This window comes from Syngnathoides biaculeatus, chromosome 9, assembly GCF_019802595.1.
Source record: "Syngnathoides biaculeatus isolate LvHL_M chromosome 9, ASM1980259v1, whole genome shotgun sequence".
NCBI lineage: Eukaryota > Metazoa > Chordata > Actinopteri > Syngnathiformes > Syngnathidae > Syngnathoides > Syngnathoides biaculeatus.
The window spans coordinates 16,577,816-16,591,033 of NC_084648.1; the positions used below are offsets into that span (position 1 = coordinate 16,577,816).

The following is a 13,218-nucleotide window of genomic DNA, read 5'->3' on the forward strand; positions in this document are numbered from 1 at the left end:
TGTCCATATTTGTGAGACGTTAAATACATGCATTCATTGCTTTTCTTCTTAATTAAATCATTATTAATTTGCAAGTTCAGGCTTAACTTTCACAGATTTTTGAGTTTAAAAGAAAACAATACTATTATTAATAAATAAAAAAATACATAAACACGTTTATGTTTTAAAATGTTAAATTTTTAGTGGGAGATTTATGTTTTAATTTCCATTGGGTTTGGAAATCCAAATATTTTCACTGAATGTAGCTCAGTACAGGCTGTAAAAAATATTATTTGTAATACAAATTGGTAAAATTATATGAATACGTTTTACATTTGACTCTATTGAAATCATTCCATCCATTTTTCTGAGCCGTTTATCCGCACAAGGGTCGCGGGAGTGCCGGAGCCTATGCCAGCTGTATTCGGCGAGGACGCGCGGGGTACACCATGAACTGGTCGCCAGCCAATCGCAGGGGATTTAGAGACAAACGACCATTCGCACGCGCATTCACACCTGCGGGCAATTTGGAGGCTCCAATTAACCTGCCGGGCATGTCTTTGGGATGCGGGAGGAAACCGGAGTGCCCGGAGAAAACCCACACGGCCGCGCAGAGAACATGCAGACTCCACACAGGCGGGGGCCGGGATTTGAACACAAGTCCCCGGAACTGTGAGGCAGGCACAGTGGTTCACCGTGCCGCCGAGCTCAATACAAACGGTAAAAATATGTTGTGCCCCAGCGCTGAGCAGCAGCTGAATCCCATCTACACAGTCAGAACCGACACGAGGGCAAATTATTGCGAGCTCAAAAATGTGAAAGCGGTTACTCGAGGATCACTAATGTAAAACGTTTACAAATTGAACCTCGACACAGAACACAATGTTATTGCGATGCTCAACAGAAGAAGCGGTGTAGAGAATTAATGGATGGATGGATGGATTTTTAGTTTTGATTTGACAATTTTTTGCAGCTCAGTACAAGCAGTAAAAAATATTACTATTAATAATTAATTTCATATATTAGTTTTGTCAGCAACATCTAAATACAAAAGTAAAAGGTCCAATGACAACTAAGTCACTAATGTTTTTATTAGCAGATTATTTGTCAGTTTAAATATGTAATTCAGGAAGTAAATTTGTACTCTAATTTGAGCTTTTTAGGGTTAAAACTATTAACAAATAGAAGTGGTTCTAATTTGAAATATAGCCGTCCATAAAAATAATAAAAGATAACTATAAAATGACTAAGTGATGAAAAAAAAAATCAAAATCCCAATTATTTACTTTGGATTAATACACCCAGTAAAATCTTCTATCTTAATTTGTTTAACTATGGGTTATATAATAACATATACAATAGATGTAACATTTACATCTGCAGCGCATTTTATTTTTGTATAAATTGCTTTTGTCAACAGCATGCACAACTAAAATAAAAATAAAGGTCGGAATAAGTAATCAATATAACGATTAAGAGAAAAATTAAATAAAAATGTACATGCAAATATGTTAATTATTCAAACTAAATAAAATAATACTCATACAAAATCCAATTATTATTAGCAAAATTATTATTTGATTACTAACATTTAATTTATTCTCTTTTTAGTCTGCTATATAGAAAAGAATTTGATAAAACATATTTCATTAATTATAATAATATAAATAAAGGTGATAAAATGCATGCATAAATGCATAAAGACGCACAAATACATATTAAAATGACAGGAAACGCACTATAGATTTGTGTTTTGGCTATTTGCAGTTCTACATATTGCGGGTCTATGTCCATTTGGCTACCATCTTAGTCTTGCCCCCGTTAGTGAACACTGGTTATGACACTCCTGACAGGAGCATAATTAAGGGAGAAATTGAATAAATTAACTACTAGTTCACGTCAATCGGTTACTAGTACTAGTCTCAAACTGTGTCAAAAAAGATAATACTGCAACTCTGGGTTTTACGTTTGTTTTAAATTTTTCAAAAGCGTCCTCACCTCCGGTTTCTAACCTTCCATCAGTTCACAGGGGGCTCACGTCCATTTCTCCACCCTTGCCGGTAGCGGGCGAGGACGACGCCCGGCAGCCTCCTCTTCATCCCGGCTGTCAGTCAGTCAGTCAGGCGGGAGGAGCACCTACCGCGCTTTCACCGGTAGAGCGAGAGCGAGAGAGAGAGTGAGAGAGAAAGAGAGAGAGCAAGTGAGAGAGAAAAAGAGAGGACGAGAGAGAGAGAGAGAGAGAGAGAGAGGGGGGGGGCAGGAGACAGACATCAGACTACAATGCATCTACTCTTAATTGAAGACAACTTAAAGTGCCACTGTCATGAAATGCATGATTTTTAGTATGTTATTAATGGAAAAAAAAGGCAGGTGAAATGTGGATTTTTGTCACTCCTGCCATGAAAATCCTCTCGAGGGATTTGTTTTCAAGAAGAAGCAGGAAGTGACGTACAGGGCAGTAGCCCACTCCGGCGGACGCGTTTGTTTCTATTAGTTTTACCTGCGGGAAGGTAGCTCGTTGTTCCTTCGTGTTAGCCAAAATGTCGGCTCGTTGTATTGCTGGATATTGTTCGAACACTCGGGAGGATGGAGTCATTATTCATACTTTTCGAAAAGAACCGGTTCGTTGTGAAAAATAGATTACACGGGTGCAAAGGACGAGCGCTTTGTGGGTTCCAAATGACAGGTACATATGTCTACAGCTACTAAAAGAAATAAAAGTTTTGGAGGGGGGACATAATCCTCTTAGAATGTAACAAAAGATCCGTGCACATAAGTCAGGGGTGCTAAATGTGTCGATGTACCCGTCGGCGCCGAGCACAGCTTCAGACTAGCCGTCGCCGAAGCCATGCCTCGTCCGCCGCGGTGGCTCATTCCTGCGCCGAGCTAGGTCTGGCTTATCGCGGAACCGAGCTGGCTCATTCGGGCACCGAGCTGGGGAGGGTCATTGTGGCACCGAGCCGGGCCGGGGTGGCTCGTCGCGGCGCCGGGCTGCGGTGGCTTGTTGCGGGGCCGGGCTGGGCTACTTTACGGGGTTGTCAGCACTCGCGCCTGAGGACGCTACATACTGTCATACATACTGTCTGGGAGTCCGTTGTTAGTTAGAAGTGATCCGCATATCATCTAAATATGGCTCGAAACAATAGTGTAATATTGCCCCGTTCACTTCACTCTTCTTTGAAAAGAGCTTCCGTGTCCCATCGTAGGTGGATGTCGAATGAGACTTCCGCAACTTTGCGCATGGATGACCCGCTCTCTGCTCATAATTATTTTTTCAAATGGACATTGAAGTGAATAATGTTATATTATTATATTACTATTTGAAAATGTTTATAGGCATGACACTTGACCTGTAATTAAAACTCGAACAGTAGTTTTCTTTTGGGATACATTTGAAAAATGGCTCACCATCATGCAATCCTCAGTCAGGTGGGGTCCAAACATCGAGGTCCAGTCCTGCACCAATTATTGATGTTGCTGTCTCACAGCGACTGAGCATTGCCTACGGGAAACAGATTCATAATTAGATAACTCAAAAGCAGTTTTTGGGGAGATAACTTTGGAAATGTAGTTCATTATAGTTATGTTACCCTGTCGAAAATGGAATTGTAGTCCAACTATATCAATTACAACAAACGTCAATCCTGATGAAGTTGGGATGTTAAAAACAGAGCAAGCACACTTACGTATTTGTGAATCCGTCTCAAAATATATTAAATAGAATACATTGCTTAGATAATATTCAAACTGATTCATTTTGGTTTGATTTTTGTAAATATTCACTCTTTTTTTTCAATTTGATGCCTGCGACACATTTGAAAAAAGCTGGGATAGAGGCATTATTTCGCATTTCAGTTCCTCAACAGTCCGCGGTCTCGGTTTTCATATTTTGCACCTCATGGAGTGCCAACCTTTACAACTGGAAACAGGTCTGGAGTGCCGCACAGCCCAATCTAGTACTCACACTCTTCTACTACAAAGTCACATTGTTTTAACACATAGAATCTGGCTAGGCATTGCCTTGCTGAAATAAGCAGGAATGTCCTTGAAAAAGATGTTGCTTGGATGGCAGCATTTTGCTCCAAAACCTGTAAGTACCGTAATTTCTTGAAAATAATGCGCAATTATTTCCAAAAATATTTTCAAAAAGTCAATACAGCGCATTATATTTAGGTATGTATGAAAAATAAAAAATACAGTCACTCTCGAAAATAATGAAGAATTTTTTCCAAAAATATTTTAAAAGTCAATAGAGCACATTATATTTAGGTATGGATGAAAAATAAAAAAACATTGTTTAGTCGTATACAGGTACATATAAATTTTGATATCATATTTGATGTCTCATGTTACACATTTATATTCATTACGGTAATGTGTGCCACCAACCTGAACTCTGACCTGCGAGATTATTATTAATGATTGTTGTTCAGGTGATTTTTTGAAAACCAATACAAGTACAAACAATAAAAGTACATTGTGCGCGTTGTCCATTGGTAGAAGGGTTTTCTGTATTTTTTTAGGTCAACTTTGGGGGTGCGCATTATACTTCAGGCCACATTATACTGGAGAAATTACAGTACCTTTCAGGAGGAATGATGCTTTGATAGATGTGCGAGTTCGCCATGCTGAAAGGAGTGTTAATTAGTGATGCTTCCCATAACTGTTGAATACCTGAATGTATTGTGCAACCATGGTTATATAAGTTGTTTTTCACTATCTTGTTCGCATGCACACACTCACTTGTTTTTCGTATCACTCACTTGTTTTTCGCATCACTTGTTTTTCTGGTCAAGACGTCTGGACCGTTTCACTATCTTGTTCGCATGCATACCAAAGACGAACATTGTTGTGGGATGTCTTGACAGTTATGGCTGCGTAAGATGTTTTTCAGAGCCTGAAGGACACACTTAGGTGTCAATAGTAAACCAGGAAACAATCGTTGCGGCGCCAGGTGGGACAGGTAGGCCGCCCGCCCTTTCTCTCGCACGCAACTGAAAAGTATAATAGAGAGATGCAGAGTACAAACAGGTAGAGTCTGCTGCGGGTTTCGTACGGACGCCCAGCTGGTTGACAAGCGGACCTCTACCTGGGTGATCGGCTCTCCACCTTCTCGGCATAGGTAAGGGGCTCATATGATTGATTTCACGCAATTTCAACTGTGTTTTGAGAAGTTCCATTTGGTCGAAATAAATATGCCAGTTATTGAGGCTAAATAGCATTTGGGAACGTTGGTCTTTTGTTGAGTGTCGTCTTTGTCTCCTGAGCGCCGACCAGCACCGATCCTTTCAATAAAACACATGCCACGGGGACCAATACACCCCCGTACCATCACAGATGCCGGCAAATGAACCTGCTCCTGGTAACAATCCAGATGATCCTTTTCCACTTTGGCCCAGAGTACACAACGGTCAAGATTTCCCGAAAACGATTTGGACTCGCCAGACCACAGCACAGTTTTTAACTTTGCATCAGTCTGTCTCAAGTGAACTCAGACCCAGAAAAACTGGCACCATTTCAGGATATTGTTGACATTGTGCTTTTTGATTTGCATGGTAGAATTTTTCTGGCATTTGAAGATGTAGCGACGAACTGCGTTAAATGACAATGGTTACGATGTAGTGTCCAATGAAATCTTAAGGCATTCCGGAGACAAATATGCATCCCGGTGTCAAAATGCTTGGTTCTCATGATTGGCAAACCTACACACATGAACGCTTCATTATGTAAGTGTATTCACATTACTCCGGTACACACACACACACACATACGCTAGTGGTGTTGTTATTGTTTGTGAGAGTTGCCCCCGGAGACAAGGAGGAGAGAACGAGAGAGAGAGAGACAAAGACAGAATACTGAGGAGGATGAACTTGACCTTTATGATGTCTTGGTGAGGAAGGTTCGGGGCATGTTGCTACTTATGAATATATAATGAGGCTCTGCCGTGTGTGTGTGTGTGTGTGTGCATGCGCGTGCACACACATACACACACCAACACCAACACCGACACCGACACAGTCGTCTGAGCTCTCAGCTGAAGAAAGGTCATCACACGAGGGAGCTTTAATACACCTGGCATCCGTCCATCCACCAAGAGTACCTCCTGACCTCTACCTACAGTATACAACAACATTCATATTTACATGACTCTAAAAGTCTAACGCCGTTGTACACGCCTCATAAGGTTTTGTGTGTGTTCGCCACAGACGCCAGCAGAAGATCCCTGTGCCTTTTACGCAGACCCTGGAAACATGTCCATTTACACGTTTTGACCAAGATACATGCAAATTTTGGTGAGTTGAGAATCTTGCACCGTATATTTCATGGCGAATCGTCAACCTGATTATGAATTTTTTACCACATTAGTACGCAAAGTAAAAAAAGAAAAATCTGTGCAATTAAGCATCATCCGTCTTGGGTGCCTGCATTTCATTGATTGGGGTTTCACCCGTCTATACAAGCATCCATCCACCCACCCACGGAGCAGCTGTGACTTAGTAGGCAGACCGGGTCATCCAGTGACTGAAGGGTCTTCTTCTTCTTGTCCCGTTAGGGGTCGCCACAGCGTGTCATCTCATATGAACGCATATTTTTTTGGCACAGTTTTACGACGGGTGTCCTTCCTGAAGCAACCCCTCTGCAGTTTAACCGTGGAGAGAAGTTTACAGCACCTGGTATTCCCAGGTGTTCTCCCATCAAAATACTAACCAGGGACAAACCTGCTTAGCTTCCGAGATCTGATGAGATCTGCCGTTCTCAGGGTATCGTGGCCGTAAACCGTCCAGTGACCGAAGGGTAGCGGGTTCAAATCTCCAGCTCCGACTGTCCTCATGTTGAAGAATCCTTGAGCAAGACACTGAACCTTAATCTGACCCAGTGAGCCTGGCAGCACCTTTCATGGGAGCAACTGCGCGATGGTGCATAAATGTACTGGTAAATTAGATGCTTTGTAAAGTGCTTTAGCCACTGTGAGAGTGTAGATAAAGCTGATTATAGTGCATTACAACCATGTATCCCAGTCCTACATACTTTTGAGCCCCTCCTGGATGACAGAGCTTCTCACTCTATCTCTCAGGGACAGCCCGGACACCTTGTAGAGGAAACTCCTTTTGGCCTCTTGTATCCGCAATTTTGTTCTTCCAGTTTCGAGCCACAGCGTACGTAGGAGCGTAGACTGACCAGTAAATCGAGAGCTATACTGTTTGTCTCAGCTCCTTCTTTACCAAGAGAGACCAATATAGTTTTACTTTTAATTTGTGTAAACTTCCCAGTAGGAGACTATCAAATTACAAGACCTGAAATTTGCTCAGCACAGGATTTTCAAATTACAAGCCCTGAATTTGTTGAACGTGACTTCATGTTGCGGCAGGGCTCTTTGAGACTTCTTCCTGGGTACTGTTATGATGGAAGTGTTCACACATTTTACATCTACTGATGAAAGTCACATACATTGCTTGAAAACTCTCTGATCATTTTCACGTCATTGGACCAGCATTTCTACACGACCATATCTCGGTGTTTAGAGCATTGGTTCGGTAAATCAGGGGTTGTCAGTTTGTTTCTCACTGGGACTTCCACTCCCTGAAAGGGGTTGCGTCAGGAAGGGGGTCCGGCGTAAAAACTGTCCCAAACAAACATGAGCGTTCATTCGAGATGACACGCTGTGGCGACCCCTAACGGGACAAGCCGAAAGAAAGTTATTGTGGCTTGTTTGCTGTAGAACTGGACTGTCTTCGTCAAAGAAACCAACTCTAGATCTGAGCTCATTTGACAAGGAACCAGTGCTGCTATTTCACGCAAACCAGCTGCTTCAAAATGAAATTCCCTGGATCTGACACAATTTTTTTTTCTTGGTTCCTCGAGACTTTCCCGTGTGTGCTGTTATGACACAAACGTTCACCAATATTTATGTCAATGGGTGAAACGAGCCTGACGTGTAGATATTTTTCAAACTTTCAGGGGGAGCTAATGGAGACCATTTTAAAATCCATTTAGCACATCTTCACCAGGTTAGTTGGAAAAATGTGAGTTATCGGGCAAATGGAATCCTCCCCAAAGCTGATTCCTTCATAAGAATAATAAGAAGCATGACCATTTCTGGAGGGCCTTAATATCAACCTAATTGACAAACGAGCAAAGCTTGAGGTGTCCGCTTGCATTGTAAGGCAAAGCAGACCTGTAACTCGTCACGTTTTTTTTTTGTTTTTTTTAACCAGTGACAAGCATGTGACTACGACTGCCACTTCCAATGAAGATAAAAAGCTGAGAGTCGGACGTCTGGCATTGAGTGGAAAGTGCAGAGATGGGTGGGTTTATTTTGACCATGGAGGAGTGGGGGGGGCCTTTGTTCCAGCTGCCACTGCAGATTTAGGCATCTACGAAGGGCCTGTCAGAAACAGGCTTATCTCTTTGGGGCCTCTCCGTGGTACAAAGAGCCATTTAGATCGAACTGGCCCGGAGTAAAATCTTCATTATATGGCGCTTAAAGGAGCAACAGATCGCTGGCTCTTTAAGATGAATTGGAGGCAAGTGGTTGGCCAAACACGAGGAGGTGGTGGCCAATATGCTTGAGTTTATGTCTGGACATCGCCACGATCTTTGGTGATGATACCGTTTTGTCCCTGTGCCTTTTACACGCAACTCTTGATGATATCTGGATGTGCTGTGCCTTCTCAAGACATTCAAATGGACTGTTAGGGGGGAAAAGTCCAGGAAAAAAATATCCACTTAAAAATATTTAAAAAGTTGTTTCATTTGAGATTTAAAAAAAATAATAATAAAAAGTTTGTTTTATATATTTTTTTATTTATCTTTTTTCCATAATTTAATGAGAAATTTAGAAAGTCGTTACTATAGCGCAAAGTCTAAATTAATGAGAAAAGCCATAACTATTCCGTATAAAAAGTTATAGGAGTACAGTAGAATTTGTAGAAAAAGAGATTTTAAAAAAAATTTGGAGGGAGACAAAAAAAAAATCATAATACTATAGGGATAGAATTCATTTTCAAGGAAAAACATCATGCAGGGGTTTGAATAAAGTTGTTTTTTCCTCGTGTTAAAAAGTTGTAATATTTGAAGAATAAAGTCATCGGTGATGATCCACTATTTTGATCGTGTCTCTTTTCATGGAACCGTTGTTGATATTTGTCAGTTCACTGCTGAGGACCAATCATTTGTTCTGTTGTGTTTTTGTCAACCATCAGCCAACAGGTCAGGCTTGCAAATGAGAATCTACTCTTAATTATTGCTTAGTTAAAAATTACTGCTTTAGTTAAAACCGAAAAGGACAGATTTGATTATAAGATTTGTTGTCGTAACATGACTAAAAATAGGGCAGTGCGGGCGGACCTGATCGGGCGAACATCCCCATGAATCAGAGGTCCAAAGATAGAGGGAGACAAAACACCCAGTCTTTTTCCAGGACCTGTTTTAACTCGACGAGCCGGTGATTGACCATTTCGATGGGCTCAATTTAGGCATAAAGAGACATGTTTTATCCAAAGATTCTTTGCCCAAGTATGACTGGATATTGTGAAGACCTAAACAAGCCAGCCACACACACAGGTCACATCAAAAAAATAACAACCATTTGCTTTCACATTCATACCTTTGGACAAGTTAAGACTTTTTACTTAACCTCTCGTGCCTGTTTTTGGGATGTGGGATGAAAACGTGGTACCCTGTGGTAACCCACGCAGGGCACATGGAGTACAAGCAAACTCCACACAGGTGAGGCCAGATTTGAACCCAGGCCCTCAGAATTGTGAGGCAGACCTGCTAACCAGTCTCCACCGTGCCCGCAATAAAATTCAAATTCAAATTTGGAATGTCGAAAAAAACATTTTTGGATTTTATTCCCTACCCTACCTACAGAAATCTGGCAATATTACAGGAATGAAGCATATATTTTTAGATTTTTATTTTTATATTATGATAACAATACTTTTAGGTTTTTTTTCTGAGAAAAAAATGAAATGTCGAAAACTGATTTTTTTAATGCAACAAAAATCCCAATTTACAAGATTAAATCATTGTTTTTAAATAAAAAAAATAGGGAATAATAAAGTCTGAAATATTATTATATGTTTAATACTTTTTATAAAGGAGTATAGATGTCAAGACAAAATATTTTGAGGTGAGAAAAACTTGAAAAGAATCAGAATATTGAGACTAAAACATCATTTTTGTTTGTTTGTTTAAAGTCTTTTGTGAGTAAAGTCATATTTTTCTCCCCCAAGATAAAAATGTAAAAATCATGGAAGCTTTGATGATGTCTGGTATGTACAATCGCGTTATTGGTGACGACCAACCATTAAGGTACATAAAGAAGATTGTTCTTCGTTGTGGAAGATTGGTTAGAGCGTATGCCTCACAGTTCTGAGAACCAGGGTTCTAATCTCTCCCTCGCCTGTGTGGAGTTTGCATGTCCTCCCCGTGCCTGTGTGCGTTTTCTCCATGCGCTCCAGTTTCCTCCCACATCCCAAAAACGTGCATTCATCGGAGACTCTGAATTGCCCTTAACTGTGATTGTGAAGGTTTGTTTGTGAATATATTAACCACGATTGGGTGGCAACCAGATAAGGGTGTACCCTGCAACCTGCCCGATGATCGCTGGGACAGGCTCCGGCACTCCCGCGACCCTTATGGGGATAAGCGGCTCAGATGACGGATGGATGGATGGATTTTTTTGCAGTGGCATGACTGGATATCGGGCAGGCGTCAACAAGCCCGCGCCGCGATCCCTCAATTTATCTCTCTTTCCGTCTGCCTGTCCATCCATCTGCTGGCTTTTGCCAGCTGGTAGTTCTGGTGTTGGTTTACGGGTTGTCAGCAAATCTGCCACGGCGTCCCGCTGACGTGCATTGTGACGCCGGTGAATACTCCTGGGCCGCCAGTATGGCCTGCGCCAATACTGGATTAGCCACACCGGATTAGCCGGCCGCCCTCCTGCTGCTTATTCAAATATTGTTTCACGTATTGTCATCATCCGTCGGGGAAATATGCTCAAGGAAAAAAAAAGAAAACGGAAAACAAAAAAAAGGGCAGTTTTCAGAGGAAATTTATAGAAGGTCAAGAAGGACGGGATGGGAAAGCGCAACGACATACTTGCCACTGCTCGCTGCGAGCGAAAACGACCAAACAGAAACTGGCCATAAAAGCGAGCCTTGATCTTTGCTAACATGCCGTTCATCTGTCTTTTTTCCTCTCTCTCCCCCTTTTCTCTCCTTCAACCCTCTCGCACATACACTTGGGAGTCAAGGCAATTGATGTGCTGCCTTTGATGGCAAAGAGAGGCCTATATTAGTGGCCAAAAAGGAGCCCCCGATGAAAGGGGCCAAAAAAAAAAGAAGAAGAAAATGGACGGGAAAAATATCAGAAAAGACGGGAAGATGGCGGAGATTGGCGAAGGCAGAGAGGCTTACCGTGCAAGCCCGATGGCGGCCGTAGCATCGACGCTTGGCCTTGCGTGGCATGGTTTCGCCGATCATCCTCGGGCGTGTGAACGGGGGCTCGAACCCTCTGTAAGGTTTTCGGGGGGACGTCCCGCCTGCGGACGCCATCGCCATCTTTGTTCCGTTGTTGTCTTGGATGTGCCTCTCCTCCTCCTCTTCCTCCACATCTTCATCCCTCCCCTTTCCTCGCCTTTGATCGTGCCTCGCTCCCCTCCCTCGCTATGACATCATCACGCAGAGCATCAAAGGGGGCTTCTGGGGATGGACCCTGGGTGGAAATATTAAGCATAAGGACAGCTCGATTGACAAGTCACCCACACCAAGCATCGCATCCAGCACTTCGAAGGGTGTACCGCAAGGCCCCCTGGCGAGACCCTTGATGATTTTTTTTCAGCCTTGCTGCACCAACACCCTCAGCTCGTGTAACGCCCACCTCCATCTCTGGATGATGGCCACCCCTACCCGTCTCGCCTCAAGCTGGTGGGTACCATTCTTCAAATCATGTTAGGGGCCGCTTTGTGTCTGCGTCATCTCACATGTTGCACAAAGTTGGACTCTGTCGCCCTCTCAGAATATTGTATCATATGAGAAAAAGTTTTATTTTTATGAGAAAAAGAGAGTAATTGTACAAGAATAATCATATCCTCCAGTCTTTTTCAAATCATTTTTAATGTGAAAATTCTGAATTTTAGGAGAAATTTTAATTTTTCAGATTGAAAAAAAATGCAGTATTTTAACAAAAAGAGTGAAAAAAATTCTACAATAAACTTGTTTCGTCAAGAAAATTGGTATGAATGAAATAAATGAAAAAAGATATATTATGAGAATAAAATTTCATTTTTATGTCACTATTTTACCAAAATTAAAGATGTATTTTTTTTCAGATAAAAAGAAAACTAAATCAATCTTCCATTTTCCCAAAAATATTTTGTTTAGCTCTTGTATGGTATGGTGTGTGCGTGTATATATATATATATATATATATATATATATATATATATATACACACGCACACACACACACAATTGAAATTGAAAAATGCATTAATTGGAGACTAAATAGCCACTAGGGATGATTGTGAGTTATGTTGTATATGTTTTATATATATATATATGCACAGAGAGAGAGAGAGAGAGAGAGAGAGAGAGAGAGAGCGATAGCCTCACAGTTCTGGGGCCACCGGGTTTGCATGTTCTCCCTGTGCCTGTGTGGGTTTTTCTCCGGGCTCTCCAGTTTCCTCCCACGTCCCAAAAACATTCATTCATTGGAGACTCTAAATTGCCCCTAGGTGTGATTGTGAGTGCAACTGTTGTCTGTCTCCATGTGCCCTGCGATTGGCTGGCAGCCAGTTCAGGGTGTACCCCGCCCCCTGCCCGAAGATGGCCAGGACTGGCTCCAGTATTCCCGCAACCCTCATGGAGGATAACCAGTTCAGAAAATGGATGGAGGAACAGTTACATTATCAGGAGAAAAGCATTATAACAAAAGCTTTACTTCAACAAAAAAAGCTGTACTTGGGCAAGAAAAAGTCTGCCTTTGCAAGAATTTTCTGTCAAGATAAAAAGTTAGAATACTCCGAGAATAAAGTAGTAGTAGTAGTAAAAAAAATCCACATTTTTACGAGAACCGTGACATTTTTTTTGCTCGATACAGTTGTACTTTTACAAAAATAAAGTAAAGTTTTCAAGATTAAAAAGTCACAATCATCTGAGGAAAAAGTCATATTCCGAGAAAAAAACTGAATCTTAGAAAGAAAAGATTTTTTTCAAGTAAAAAGTAATTATGA

General features: G+C 41.5%; 1 protein-coding gene, 1 long non-coding RNA gene and 1 pseudogene across 5 annotated transcripts in view; 1 reads left to right on the forward strand and 2 right to left on the reverse strand.

Annotated features, from left to right (window-relative positions):
- Positions 1-13,218, reverse strand: part of LOC133505984 (axin-1-like) — a 46,003-nt gene that overhangs the window by 24,433 nt on the left and 8,352 nt on the right. For 3 of the 4 annotated variants that reach the window (XM_061829604.1, XM_061829607.1, XM_061829603.1), the window contains exons 3-5: positions 11,403-11,700; positions 3,388-3,481; positions 1,978-2,123 (exon numbers count right to left, since the gene is read on the reverse strand). The gene's annotated coding sequence lies outside the window, so the exon portion shown is untranslated. The remainder of the gene's footprint in view (positions 1-1,977; positions 2,124-3,387; positions 3,482-11,402; positions 11,701-13,218) is intronic. The other variant, XM_061829605.1, reaches the window with a different exon arrangement.
- On the forward strand, positions 4,995-9,150 carry LOC133505986 (uncharacterized). Its single transcript, XR_009796377.1, has 3 exons — positions 4,995-5,101; positions 6,186-6,272; positions 8,196-9,150. It is a non-coding gene; the product is annotated as an uncharacterized LOC133505986 (long non-coding RNA).
- On the reverse strand, positions 6,639-6,757 carry LOC133506829 (5S ribosomal RNA; annotated as a pseudogene).